At 38.1% G+C, this 14,392-nt stretch overlaps 1 pseudogene across 1 annotated transcript; it reads left to right on the plus strand.

Annotated features, from left to right (window-relative positions):
• The first annotated feature begins 3,347 nt into the window (after positions 1-3,347).
• On the plus strand, positions 3,348-7,731 carry LOC137738796 (O-fucosyltransferase 13-like; annotated as a pseudogene). The gene is made up of 6 exons (XR_015966202.1): positions 3,348-3,692; positions 4,064-4,143; positions 4,541-4,611; positions 4,706-4,794; positions 4,908-5,153; positions 6,779-7,731. The product of XR_015966202.1 is annotated as an O-fucosyltransferase 13-like (transcript).
• The last annotated feature ends 6,661 nt before the right edge of the window (positions 7,732-14,392 follow it).

Consider the following 14,392-nt stretch of genomic DNA (forward strand, 5'->3'; position numbering starts at 1 on the left):
TGTCCGCAACGAGGTGGAAGTATTTCGATTCACAGCCACATTACTTTTCGCCCATATCAAGACAGCCTTGGCTCAACATCTATATAATAGGGTTCATCGTAACGAAGCCTAGTAATGAGGCAAAAGTCCTTCTTCGTGAACTGGGTCACTTCATAACCGATTAAATAGGTTAGTCCATATAGGTATTTCACCCCTTGATTTGCCACTCTATAGAGCGACAACTCATGCACCAATTGGCCACTGAAGGCCAGTTTATCAACATGCTCTAAGTGGCCAAATAATGATGCCCTAAGATAGCAATATGTGCATCATTAAACTTTTGACACATGACTCCTAGCACATGACTTACTTGGGATAGGTTCTTAAACATTCCCCTATATGATTCTTCTTCTTTTGTTGTGATAGGAGCATATTTAGGCGACTTAGCTAGCTTATTCTTGTGCATTTGTGTTATTATTTCTTAGTTAATGTAGTATTTCAACTCATTTTCGTGTGTTTGTAGGTCCAAAGGGTTAAGGTACCAAGAAAGTGCATTTTGGTGCCATTTTGCGCACGAAATGGATAGCTTGTATATGGGCCAACATGGATGGACGAATTTGGTGTTCAAAAGGCTCGAAATCTGATAAGAAGATGAAGAAATTAAACTCAAGACAAAGTGGATAAGGAATTAGCTCAAAAGAGGAAACATTATCCAAAACCTTATCCAACCTTATCCAACATTATCCAAAACCTTATCTTATCTTATCTTACCCTAACCTTATCATGCCTTAATCCGAGCTACAAGGGGACCTAAATAGATATTTCTAGAACCTATTTCTAGAAGCATTCTCTTCTAGAAGTCCCAAATCAGTCGCAAAGCACATTATTTCTAGAAACCTTACAAAGGTGGCGCCTATTCCCTTCTAGAAGGCCTTGCCTTGCCTTGCAAGCCATTCCCTTTTTCTCTCCAATATGTGCTGCACCCCTCTAGGCCTTATCCCTTATGGATTTTGATTTATAGGGTCTCATTCCTTGTGGATTTAGGTTGTACAAATCCTTTTCTGAAATTAATTGGGCCAAACCCTCTCCTAAGTGGATTTAAGTTACTTGTGCCGAACCCTAGGGCCCTAATCCATAAAATTCTGCTAAGTTGTAACCCTAATCTAATTAACCTGAGGGATTGGCCGAACTATAAATACATGTTATCAGCCACAAATTCGAAAAATCCCCTTATGCCATTCAGAAAGTCCTTGCCGCAAGCCCTAGCCTCCATTCTCCATCATCCATTCAATCCTAACACCTCCATACACAATCTGTCGCACCCTTCCACCCTAATCAGCCATCATTCATCATCCCAAGCAAGAATACATCGGTCATAACCCCCAAAACCATCACCCACACCTTGTGCCACAACAAGGAAGAAGAAGGAAAGCCCTAGCCGTGTATGCCATTCGACTTGGAATTGCTGGAACGTTTTAGGTGTAATCTTTCTTGTGTTTTTCAATGTTTAATTTCAAGAATCTTTGCTTTGTGAGTATGAAGAACTAATCCCCTTTTGGCTAGGGGGAATTTCGAAACCATGGCTATATTTGCATTATGATTTGATTACTTCGAGTTGTGATTTCATGAATTGTGAATTCAATTGACTTATCTAATTGAATTAAAACTTGTTTATGTATGTGGATTGAGAGTGCACACTTAATTTGCATGCATAAATCTGATGCTAGGATATAAGGAAGCTTCACCTAATCGTTGTGAACTTATATTCATAAGTAGTTAAGGTTGTTAGTCACAATCATGTTAAGTAAATTCTTGGCATAAGTATCATGCGCTTTCATAGTTACGAACACCTCGTCAACACTTAAGATTTTCGTAGAATTTAATGATCTTTGATTGTTTTTCTATTATGCGCTTTCATGTAGAGAACTTTTGAGGAATAATTTGATTGCAATGCGCTAATTCCATTCCATTCAATGACGTAAGGAAAATCCGAGGGTTAATTTAAGCGTACCTAATTAACTTGGGGTGTTGAGGTTCACGATTAATTGAAAAAGCAATTGGAGATTGTTTAGTATGCAAGTATGTCATGTGTGGAGAAAGACCTCCTAGCTAGCCCATCATCCATCTAATTTCACCAAATTCGTGCAAATTTGCCTAGTTTAAAGTCTTGTTTTGTTTACTTTATTTTCATCCAAAACCAAATCCCCCATTATTTTAGAGTGTCTAACTAGTTAAAATCTGTTTTAGATTGTGTTTTCAAGTGTTTTGAGTCAGGTTAGAACCAAAATTCGTCCAAAATTGTGTTTAGAGTCAAATATGCCCAGTTTGTGTTTTTAGGCAGTTTTGAGTGTTTTTAGCTTATTTTGAGTCTTGTGAACTTGTTTTGAGTTTTTTAAGTTGAGCTAAGTGTTTTAAAGGTTAGTTTTATCTATTTGAGTCAGTTTAAAGTGTTTAGCAATCCCTTCTAATCCCCGGTTTAAGAATGATCCCTACTTACTTATATACTACAATTGTCAAAAAATGGTTTAATTTGTGTGTGAAGTTAATTTTCGCATCATGTTGCTAGTTGAACCCTTGAGTTGCCATCTCCTGTACACATAACAATACAACCATTCACACACAACCAAATTTAACAATATATACCCTAAACCCAACCTGTCAACAAGTTTTCATAACAATGCATCAACCCTAAGCAAATCATCATGATTTAAGCAATCTTGAGTTAATTCATAAAATTAAAGAAGATTTCATCAACACAAATCAATCTCAAGATTTCATGAACACAAATCATCCCAACTCAGCAAATCGCATCCATATTTGCCCAAAATTTCATATATATCCACCAATTTTCAGTAATTTCATTAACGAACATGCATAATTAACCGTAAACACTAAATTAACTTACCAAATGTAACATAAATAAAAAATAAAAAAATATTTCTAAGTTTCCAAATTTCCAAACTCACCAAATTTCAAATTGACTTTGACGGAAGGAAGTATGACGTCGAATATTGTGGAAGTAAGGACTTTGAATGCAACTAGAAGGAAGCAAGCACCGTATCCTTGATGTCGAGCCCACTAAACAAATTACGAACCAATTTTGAACGAACTATGCCTGAGTTTCGAAAGCTGCGTCGGAGACAAAAACAATATCGAACAATTTAGACTGATTTGTCGAACACTGTGAAAGTCAATTGAAATTATTTAGAAACTGTTCCGGGAAAGTTTTGCTTAAGAGACGGCAAGTTTAATACAAGTTCAAAAAAATAATAATAATAATAATAATAATTGTTGTCGGGTCCAATAGGTTTTAATGAAGGCCATTTACGACCCAAATTCTCCGTATGCTAATTAATTAATTTGATAACAACCGTTGAGATAAAATCGAACCACCTATGTTTGTCCGCACAAATGGACTGCAAAACTCGGTCCACACCTTAGAAATCGGGATATATCATCTCTCAATCTTACAGCAATACGAAGCAGGCAAAAACCAGTGCGCTTCTTCTTCTCCGCTCGTTTTTCTGAGTGCCATTAACCCGATATCCAAATCGAATCAGCAGAGCTGCAGAGCTGAGAAATGAGATGGTGGCGATTTCAGTGAAGCCCGTATTCAGCATTGGAGTCCTCACCCTCTCTCTCGTCCTCGCCGTCCTTCTCTTATCGCCCACTTTCCCTTTCTACAAAAACCCTCTCCTTCTCAATTCACCCATGTATGTGTTCCTTACCTCTTTTTGCAACTACTTATTCTTGCCATTCTTTTACTTTCGTATCATTAATTTTTCGACTGGTTTTACTGGTACAAAATAGCAGAAATTTTAGATCTTGAAGATGTGTGTGTATATATATACACATATATGGGAATGAAGTAGATTCCAAGTTCTTCCATGTTTTTTGTATTAAAGGGGGATTTTTTTTTTCTTGGGTTTGGCATTTTTTATGGTGTCTGAGTTGCGTTGCTGTTAAAATCTAAGAAACGAGAATTACAATGTGATTTGGGCCTAGTTTGAAGTGTGGATTTTCTGTTCTTTGGGGACGAAAAACTGCGTAAAGTATGAGTGTCTGATTGAATTTGTGAATGCAGGAGCAAATTGGATATATGGAGTGTTGGGAGGATGGTAGAATGGAGACCTTGCGAGTGGTGGCTACAAGGACACCTCACTGGTATTTGCCTATCTCAGCTATATAATTGTCTATGTTCGCCCGCCATTGGGTTATTTAGAATTTTGGATTGTTCGGAAAACCGTGGGAAGTTGCGCTTTTGAATTGAACATTGAGAAACTAGCATAAGGAAGCAATTATGCATTTTGAAATTAAAATAGTTGAAATGTTACCCCGGAAGGATTCGTGGTATTTTGAGAAGTGTTTAGTTTCATACATTTTATTTGCAATTTGTTTGTCATGTGAAAATGTGGTCGCCAAAAGATTTTCACATATATATTGTATTTGTCTGTGGTGGGAATAGAATTAGGATTGGGTTGAAGTTACTGCATAGCATTTTGATATTCTGAGTCACTCTTAATTGACTATCATTGCAGACAATTGCATTGGTTTTCTGCAGCTCTTCCATCAAAGAGTAATGGATTTATTCGAGTGGATTGCTATGGGGGCCTTAATCAAATGAGAAGAGATGTGAATGATCGAAGAAACTTTGTTATTGCTTGTAAATGTTGGATTTTAAGTTGCCACTTTGCTTAGCGTGAAAAATTATTTGTGTGGAGTGCAGTTATGTGACGGTGTTGGTATTGCCCGTCTTTTAAATGCAACCCTGGTTTTGCCAAAGTTTGAGGTGGCTGCCTATTGGAATGAATCAAGGTAATTTGTTGTTTACCATACAACAGCTGGAATATAACTGCCCGTGATTCTCAAAATTTTGAATATGGACCTCCTTTAATGTTTACTTTTTGTTTATTTAGAAGAATTAACAGCTTTTTTATTATTTTTTATTATTTTTTTGTTTGTGCAAACAATGTCTCCATTTACTTCATTCAACAGTTGAATGGCTTCATCAAAGTTGCGAAAAAGCTGCCATCGGAGATTGCTTCAAAAGAACCTGTCCATGCTGATTGTAGCAAACGCAAAGGCCAATTTGATTATATAGAAACTGTTCTGCCGGCCTTATTAGAGCATCATTATATTTCAATTACACCAGCGATGAGCCAGAGAAGGGATAGGTATTTAAATACGTGTTTTTTTTTTTTTTCTCTATGAGTTCGCAATTACATACGAAGAATTGTTACTGTGGATATCTACCACCTTTGTGGTGAAGGCCAGTACATGTGGCCTAAAGCTTTATCATCAAGGTGTAAAAGTAAACTAAAAAGTGTAGCTTAGTTTGTGAACCTAAATGCCATTAGAAAGTAAGGGTTTGTTATTTTCTTGTTTAGTATCTTGTTGTCCGAAGATTTGGATTTGAAAGTTGATTAGTTCTGTGAATGTTTTTGAGCTTGTTTGGTTCATGATCAGAAAGAAAGTATCAAAAACTAAGATACCATCAAGAAATATTTGGTTTTTAACATCTGGAAACAAGTTATGTATTGAATATGAGTTATAGGGGTTTCAGAATTATAATAATCCAGTTGGTATGAGCTTCAACCATAGGACTGTGCCTCGGAGCTTGGAGCATAGGATTTAGGGTTGGATTGAAGGCTTGGGTTCGGGGCAGTTTGTGACAGTGGTGTGTGACTCAGGTTTTAGGTTTAGATCAGAGGTTTGGCATCTGTGGCTCGTGGACTAGGTCTATACTCTAGAGTCCCTTGGCTTGGGAACTAAGTTTGGTTTCTTAGGCTTGAGAACCAGGTCCAAAATTTGGGCCTTGAGGACTCACAGCCGAGGTACGACTTGTGTTTGGGGTAGGCGCTTGGAGTTAAGGTCTTAGGTTTGGGGTTTGGTTAATTTTGGAGGGTACTTAGGGTTGGTTTGGTATCGCTGTGCTTTAAAAAAAAGCTGCTTCTACTATACTGTGAGAATAAGTAGCTGTGAAATAAAATAGCAGAGTGTTTGGTAAGCTTTTTTGTAAAAGTGCTTTTGAAAAAAAAAAAACAGTATTATAGTGTTTGGTAAACTTTTATGTAAAACAGATGTGAAAAAAAAGCCTGTTTTCAAAGCTGGGTTTTGCAGCTTCTTGTTTTTGGCTTTTTTTCACCCAAAACTGTGAAAAAAAGCTGAAGTTGGATGTTTACCAAACACAAAAACAACTCCCAGCTTTTTTTTATACCAACTTTTTTCAGAATCACCTTAATACCAAACCAGGCCTTAATATACCCATGTTGAATATATGAATGTAATAAATTGTTTAAAGTACCCCACATCTACTATAGGCTGGAATCTGGGATTCGGGGCCTAAGTGAGGAGTTTGTGGCTCGGGCATAGTCGGAGGTCTATAATGCAGTATAGTGCAGTGTGCGGTTTGGGGGCTAGGGTTTAATTCTTGTGTCCATGTGTTCCACAAGGGCTTTTGACCGGGTTCAATATTTGGGGTTGGGGACTTCTTATTTGATGTTGGTGTTTAAGTTCTTTGGTGCAGTCTTTTAGAAATTGTTGCAAACGTCTTTATTTTGCTTTCAAGATTGCATGTGGAAATCTTTTATAAATGCAGTCTGGCAACACATTTTTGTAGATTGCATGTATCCCTTGGTTTTAGAACAAAAGTTTATTTCTGGATCCTAACAAAACAAGCCCTTATATTTTTGCCCTTCACTGTGTAAACAAGTCTAAGAAGTTTGATCACTAAAACCTAAAGACTTGGCGTTTTGATCTAACAATCTACCAATCTTAAGATGTCTTCTGGCTTGTGTAGGTATCCTTAGTATGCAAAAACTTCCCTTTGTCAAGCTTGCTACAGTGCATTATGCCTCACCAAATCCTTGGAGAAGAAAGCTTCTAAGCTTCTTGAAGCCATACCCAAACCAGTCCTCTCTTTGCATCTTCATTTTGAGCCTGATATGGTAGCTTACAGTCAATGTGAATACCCGTACCTTTCTCCTTCCTCCATTGAAGCCATTATGGCTGCGCGAGGAGATAGAAAACCATGGACTGGAGAGCTTGCCTAGATTTGGAGGAAACGAGGAAAATGCCCTCTTACACTTAAGGAGACAGCCTTCATACTCAAAGTGCTTTCCATCCCAACGAACACAAACATTTATCTGGCAGCTGGGGACGGTCTGATGGAATTGAAGGGTTAACTTCTGTTTACACAAATGTAGTTACCAAGTCTAGCCTTCTCAGTGGCAAGGATTTCAAAAGCATGCATGGGAACACGAAAGCGGCCTTGGATTACTATGTGTCTATTAATAGCGATTCATCTATAGCAACGTATGTTGGAAATATGGATAAGATGGTTGCAGCAAAGCGAGCTTTTAACAGCATGTACAAGACACTTTTTTTTTTATGCAGAAGAGCATTTGCAGAGTTCACATGTCAAGGTTTAAGGGGGAAAGAATTGATGCGATCTCTATGGAAGGCGCGTGAAGATGATTTTGTCATGGGGAAAGGATCTGCTTTGCCCAATTGCTTTTGTGAGTTCAAATTATGATTTCAGATGTTAATTTGATAATTATTTTTGCGTTCAAATTATTATTACACATTAACAGAAAAGAGAAAAGAGGAAGCTATCGTTTGACTCCATAAACTTTAATAACATGTCCACGTTATCTGGCACATATATCAACACCCTCTTGAAGGGCACTTCCTCCAGATGAGCTGTCACATATATGGGCTTGAGATGGTTTGCCAAGGCCAGGCTTGGTCTACTGAACACCATTTGGTCCGAATACACCTTCTCGGGCTCCCTTTGTGCAGGTTTGGGCAAGTCCGCCATACTTGATTCCTCTTTCCCAGCTTCTTTAACACTAATAAGTGCCATCATTGGTTCTGTTGCCAAATAATCACCCTAAATTGTGGCTAGCTGATCTGGTTCGGCACAAAACCTAGCTGATAAAACATAAGTCATGTTTAAATGGAAGTTGTTGGGTCTAGGTACTTCTTCTTTCTTTCTTCCAATCTGATACACAAATCCATCCAAGCCTAAGCATCCTTGGTTAGCATTAACTCGGACACCTCTTCCTCTACTGTTATATCAAAGTTAAGCAACTATCTTGGGGTTTCATAAGGTGCATCTTCCAGTATAGGTGAAGGTATCCCCTTTCAGAGGAGATGGTCCCAAAATAAAGAGGCTCTGGCCTCCAGCCTAGTGTAGGCATCATCATTACATTTTCCTGAGCTCTCCTCAAAACTTTATACTTTCCTAGATGAGGATTCTGAGGTACATGATTTCCTTCACCCTCCATTTTACTGTTAGCCCTTTCTATCTCTTTTTGCTTCTCCATTGGAGTTGTCTACTTCCACCTTGTGTGACCTCATCAAACTTGACATTCCCTGAAGCTTCTAAGATGGTAGGGATCTTGAACGAGTTCGTATGGGCTTTTATGTTGCCTTTGAACTCTCCTGATTATAGATACCCCTATCTCTTTAACTGGTCTTCTATCCTTCCTAAGCACATACCATTTTTGGTCGAGTTGGGCTGAATCTTTCTTAGTAACTAAGGGTACTAGGTTCATGGTTTTCTCTCTCCATCCCTACCTTACACTGCCGTGATAACTTGGCTGGGGAGGTTTCACTCTTATCCACCTTGGCATCTTGGCTTCCTTGTCCTCAGCTTCTTCAGAGGCCTTATAATTCCTGAATACCTCAGAAAGACCTTTAGGTTCAGAATCTCTTCCTAATCTTTGGAACACATTCTTGGAAGTTTCCTTCTTTGCTGCTCGAATAACATTTATGCGGCCATCTTGTTCTTCTATTTCTTTTATTCTAACTAACTCTTGGTCAATAATGTTTCCCAATGCTTGTATCTCCAATTCACTCACATTGACATTTGTTGCATAAGACCACTCCCTTAATTACAGCTGTTTGTGGTCTGTCGGGTAATCTTTTAACACCTTCAGATGGTCTAACAACTTGCCTTCTCTTACTCTTCTCTTCCCAAGTAGCCCTTCATTTTCCTTTCTCAACCCAAGTAAGGTTGATCATGTTAATGGGGGCTTCTGGGAAGGGTTCGGTGTCAATCATCACGTTAGCTTGGGGTTTTTCTATCAATAACTTCCCTTTGACTATGAGATCCTGGATCCAGTCTCTAAACTGCACACAGTTAGTTATGGAATGGTTGAATGTGTAGTGAAGTTTGCAATACCTTTTTCCTCGCAACTCTTTTGGTTTAGCATCTTTTTGGTGCTGTGAGGCACAATCACTCTAGCCCTCACTAGTTCCTCATAAATGTCAGCTGCCTTGGTCAGATCAAAAGAATAATTCTAGTACTTCAGGGGCTTCAAAGGCACAAACCCTCCATCATTCATAACAACCTTCTGGTCCTTGACAAGTTGGACCAAACTCTTCACCATCAAAGGTTTGAAAGGAATGGTCATCTCGATTGCACACAACTCAACATCTTTTATTATATTGCTGTCATTCTCTCCTGGTTCTAAGCTTTCACACTCCAATTGATGTATTGGGGCTTTGTTCTTGTAGAAAATGGGCACCTTAGACGAGTGTTTCAAGTGCTGCTCCCCAGTCAACAACTTCTCATACTTGGTAGCAGTAATCACTAACTCTTAAAGCTCATTAAATTGCATATCATAGAGCTTTTTCCTCAAAGGTAGCCTAAAGCCTTCTGGGCCATAGCTATGAGCTGCGCATGGTTGATTGGGAACAGGCACCTCATTCTTGTCTTCCTAAACCTCATCATGAAGTCTTTTGTAGACTCATGTTCATACTGTTTTACCTTTACTAGGTCATTGATGGTCATCTCGGGCTCCACCCTATAAAGCTGCTCATGGAAAGCCATCTCTATTTGTCCTCAATTAACAATGGAATTAGGGGGTAATAAAGAGTACCACTAAGATGCTAATTCGACCAATGAATTCTTAAACAACCTTAACTTGTAATTAGGATTGTCTTCAAACGCCACACAGTAGTTGGAAAACTTGAAAATGTGGTATCTGGAAGACACATTACAGTCTTCACCACTGGAGGTTGGAAATGCAGGCATCTTGAAGTTAAGGGGAAAAAGGTTATGCTCATCAATATACTCAACGTAGGGCTTCTGGTATGTGATCCTAAACAGCGGGCAAGCCTGTGGTTGGGCATTCTGGACCACCATCATTCTCAGCTCGACCAACTCATTTCTAAGTTGCTGGTTAGCTGTATTGTTGTGTGGGATATAAGGAGTTCCCCACTTCAGGCTACGCTCATTTGCCGAGAAAGCCTTTTTCTATGGCTATGGCTATCTCCAGCTAGCTTCCTCTCCTTTATTAGCCAATGGTGGTGGTCTATAAGGATGTGGTTTGCCCGTAGTTATGGGCAAACCTTTTCCATTGGAATCTCCAACTTGCTGACTCATTCCATACTTCCTTCCATCTAGCCTGATCTACCTCTTACTGTCTATTGGGAATAATAGAAGGTCGGGCAAATTCGTTTCCTGGATCTCTTCTTCCTCTGGTCAACTAGCTCCGACATCCTCATTTTTCTTCCCCTTATCCTTATTTTCCTCGAGCAAGGGGAATAGAGGAATCATTGGTTCTTTCTCAGGGCTTGCTTCCTTGATCACCTCTGTAGCATAACTATCTCTTAGGGTGGAGTACTCTAACTCTAGTCTTCTCTGGAGAGTTATTGTTAAGAGTTGGAAATGTGCCCTAAAACCAATCATATGATGATACTTTACGTACATTTCACATGTTAAACTAATCTAGTTTAATATAAAGGGCAAAGATTATTGTTTTAAGCTGTCTCATATAAATGTTATATGTTAAACAGTAAGTCCAAGGATTATGTAACTGGGAGAATGTGGTCTAAAGAAGTTAGATTCATGAGATCATTCTCTTTCGTATACATATCCTAAACGTTCCTGATCATAGGATGTTAAAATCAGTACGTGCTATGTCTTCTCTTAGGGAGAGTGACTGGTCTTGAGTCATTGGTGTGACTGACACTAAGACAAGCATGTAGGTGCTCAATAAAGAATGAGTCCACTGAACACGATCAACAAGGAGTTCTCAAACTCATGTCACATGAGAACTCATGGTTGGGATAATGTAAAGTAGTCCTTTGACTTGAGGCATCATAGTTGTCTTGTAGTTAGGTCCTTGATCTTTGACTATGTCAAAGTCACTCCGTCAAAGGGTGTCCACGACATAGTTGGGGTTAAGCCACTTAGCCATGAAGGCAAGTGAATGCGCAACAAGGGATCTCTAACCTTCAAACTGTTTGAAGGAAAATACTTTATGATATGATTAAGAATCTCTGGCCAGAGTATGAATGAGATTTAGGAAGTCGTTCCAAATTACATTCAAGGTGATTATATAGGTAAATGAATCATATTGGATAGTAGACATGAATAAACTATCAAACCAAACAATGTGGTCAAGAGTATTATATTAGAGAAAGACCGTATTGCATTATAATCCTAAACTGAATAGGTTTTCCACCTATTCTGATTAGCTTGGGTAGCCATGACATACTGCTAAGTGTTGATAGGAGCATATTTATGCTACTTAGTTATGTTGTTTCCTTGCATTTAGTGAGTTAATTACTATTTATTTTAGTCTTTTAAGCTATTTTCGTATGTTTTTAGGTCCTAATGGCAAAAGGAGCAAGAAAGGGCATTTTGGAGTAAATGGAGCATTTTTGGGCATGGATTGGATAGCTTAACTATGGAGCATAGAGGATGGACGAAATTGAAGTCAAGAAGGGCTAGGAAAGGCTACAAATCTGGTGGATGAAGTCCTAATGCAAAGAAGATAAGGAAATAGTAAGAAATAAGGAAGCTTATCCAACCTTAACATTATCCTATCCTATCCTATCCAAATCAGGTTAGGACTTAAATCTAGCTAATTAGAGGGGAATAATTACACATTTAAACACCTATTTCAGTTTCTAGAAGCCTTATCCATTTGTTTGCCGCATGTGGACCATTCCTGGTAGGTTTAGGAGTTGCAATCCTTCCCCTACACCTATATCATGAGTCCTTATCCATTTAGGTCCAGAAATCTACCCTTTACCCCTTGTAGAAGTCTAAATTTTGCCAAAAAATACCTAGTTTCTAGAAGCCCTTAATTTCTGGCGAAAATTCCCTATCCCTTTCCCTTTCGGTTTCTACAAAGACTTAACCCTTTTTCCATGGGATTGTGCAATCCTTGTCCTTCACTAAGTGTGCATAATTAGCCTATATAAACAGCCAATGCCTCACCATTTAATCGATCCATTCACTCATTCATTCATTCATACTTTCAGCCATCAAACACCACAATTCACCCTACACCACCCTCTACCACAAATTCACACCACACCATCCACCACACCTTAAGAGCCTAAATTCACACAAATCCCCATTGTTGGCAGCAAGGAAGGTAGGAGAAGTCACCTGGAGTGTTTCTAGGTGTATTCTATCTTTGTTTTTAATGTTTAAATTTAATTATCTTTGTTTTGCGAACATGAGGAACTAACTTCTTTTTAGTTGGAGGTGAATTCGAAGCCATGATTATATGTTTTATATGAATTGATTACGTCCGGTTATTATTTCTTAAGGCATGAATGTGATTTGCTTATCTAAGTTATTAAAACTGGTTTATGTATGTGGGTTGGGGGTTAACACTTAATTTGCATGCATGAATTTGACGCTAGAATATAAGGGGGTTTCACGTAATAGTTATTCACTTATATTCACAAGTAGTGGAGGTTGCTAGTCACAGTCACGTTAAGTAAATCCTTGGTATGAGTCTCATGTGTTTCATAGTAATGAATGCCTTGTCAATGCTTATAGTTTTCACAAAACTTAATGACTTTTGATATGTATCTTTGTTATGCGTCTCATATAAAAAACTTGAAAAAGATAATTTGGTTTAGATGCGTATTCCATCTAATTTAATGAAATAAGGAAAACTTGAGGGTTAGTTGTGCGATGCAACTAATTTGGGGCGTTGTCATTCATAGTCTAAAGGAATAATAACTGGACATTGGTTTATATGCATATATCATGTGTGGAGAAGACCCTCTAACTAGCCCTTCACCCATTTATTTCACACAAATTCGTTTTTACAAAGAATTTTCTACAAAGTTGTTGTTTTAAGTTTAAAATTCGTCAAAAATAATCCCCCTTTCATTTAGTCTTGTTATTTGAGTCAAAATCTATTTTCTTTGAGTCCTTTGAGTCAAGTTAAGGTTTATTTTCGTCCAAAACACTTGTTAGGTCTAAAATTGAGTCTTTTTGAGTGTTTGTTGTTGTTTTGAGTGTTTTAAGTTAGTTTAGAGTCTATAGAGTCTAGTTTAGTGTTTTTGAGTCTTAATTGTGTTGATTAGCATCCCTTCTAATTTCCGGTCTAAAACGATCCCTACTTTCATATACTACAATCATAGGGTTTTAATTTGAGTGTTAGAATATTTCACATCAAGTGTCACTCATGGTTTGTGGAAGCCCTAAAGGTGTATAATCACTAAAGGGAGAATTGAAAGTATGTTTCAATTCAGAATTGATTTGAAGAGTTTTAATCGTCCACTACCTCGCTAAAAGGAACCTAATGGATCGTACACTGTGTAAGGTAGAGATTGAATAAACAATAGAGATGAGTAAGGATAATTAAATGGTTTAATTATTTATGGCTATGATTAATTAATATGTTAATTAATTAAATGAATAAGTTCGTTATAGACCTTGGGTTAGTTTGGGTCTCAAGGTCTAATGGGATTTGAATGTCAAGTCCAATAACTCAAGTTGTATGACAACTTGAAACACAAAGGGCCTCAAAACTCAAATAACCTAACATGGCCGACCATAAGAGAAAGGGGTAGTGAACTTGGCTTAATTGCAAGTTTGCCACTCCATTGTGAGGTGGTGTAAAGGCTACTTTATAGCCATTTCATCCTTAGGGGTTTCTTTTGGAGATAACATGTGAACACAAGCTCCCTTTTTCTCTTTCAGAGGTCAGCCACTCTAGAGGAACATAGCTAGCAATCTTACTTCCTCTAGGTCACTCATCTCTTCATCAATGCTCTCCTTGGTGTAGAGACTTAGAGATTTTCTATTTTGGGAACTTGGAGAATCCATTCTACCATCCTCATCCAAAAAATTCACGGAGCTAAGAAGTAAGGAATGAAGGCCCTTGGGTGATTAGCCTTTGCTTATGCAAAGAGGAATCAACAAAGGTATAATATTTCTCAACTCACTTTGTTCTTGAGTTGTGTCTTAGTTCACCACACCCACTAGGCCTTGAATTTCATGGGTAAAGTTTTATTTTTGAGTGCATAAAAGCATGATTCCGCCTTTTAATTGTTAATTGCATGCATAGATGTTGCTCAAATGAACTAATTTTCACAAATATTTCCTTTATCATGAAACAAAGTTTGCCAACTTCTCCTCTAGTCTCCA

Source organism: Pyrus communis, chromosome 9, assembly GCF_041283825.1.
Source record: "Pyrus communis isolate YQ-2024b chromosome 9, ASM4128382v1, whole genome shotgun sequence".
Classification (NCBI taxonomy): domain Eukaryota; kingdom Viridiplantae; phylum Streptophyta; class Magnoliopsida; order Rosales; family Rosaceae; genus Pyrus; species Pyrus communis.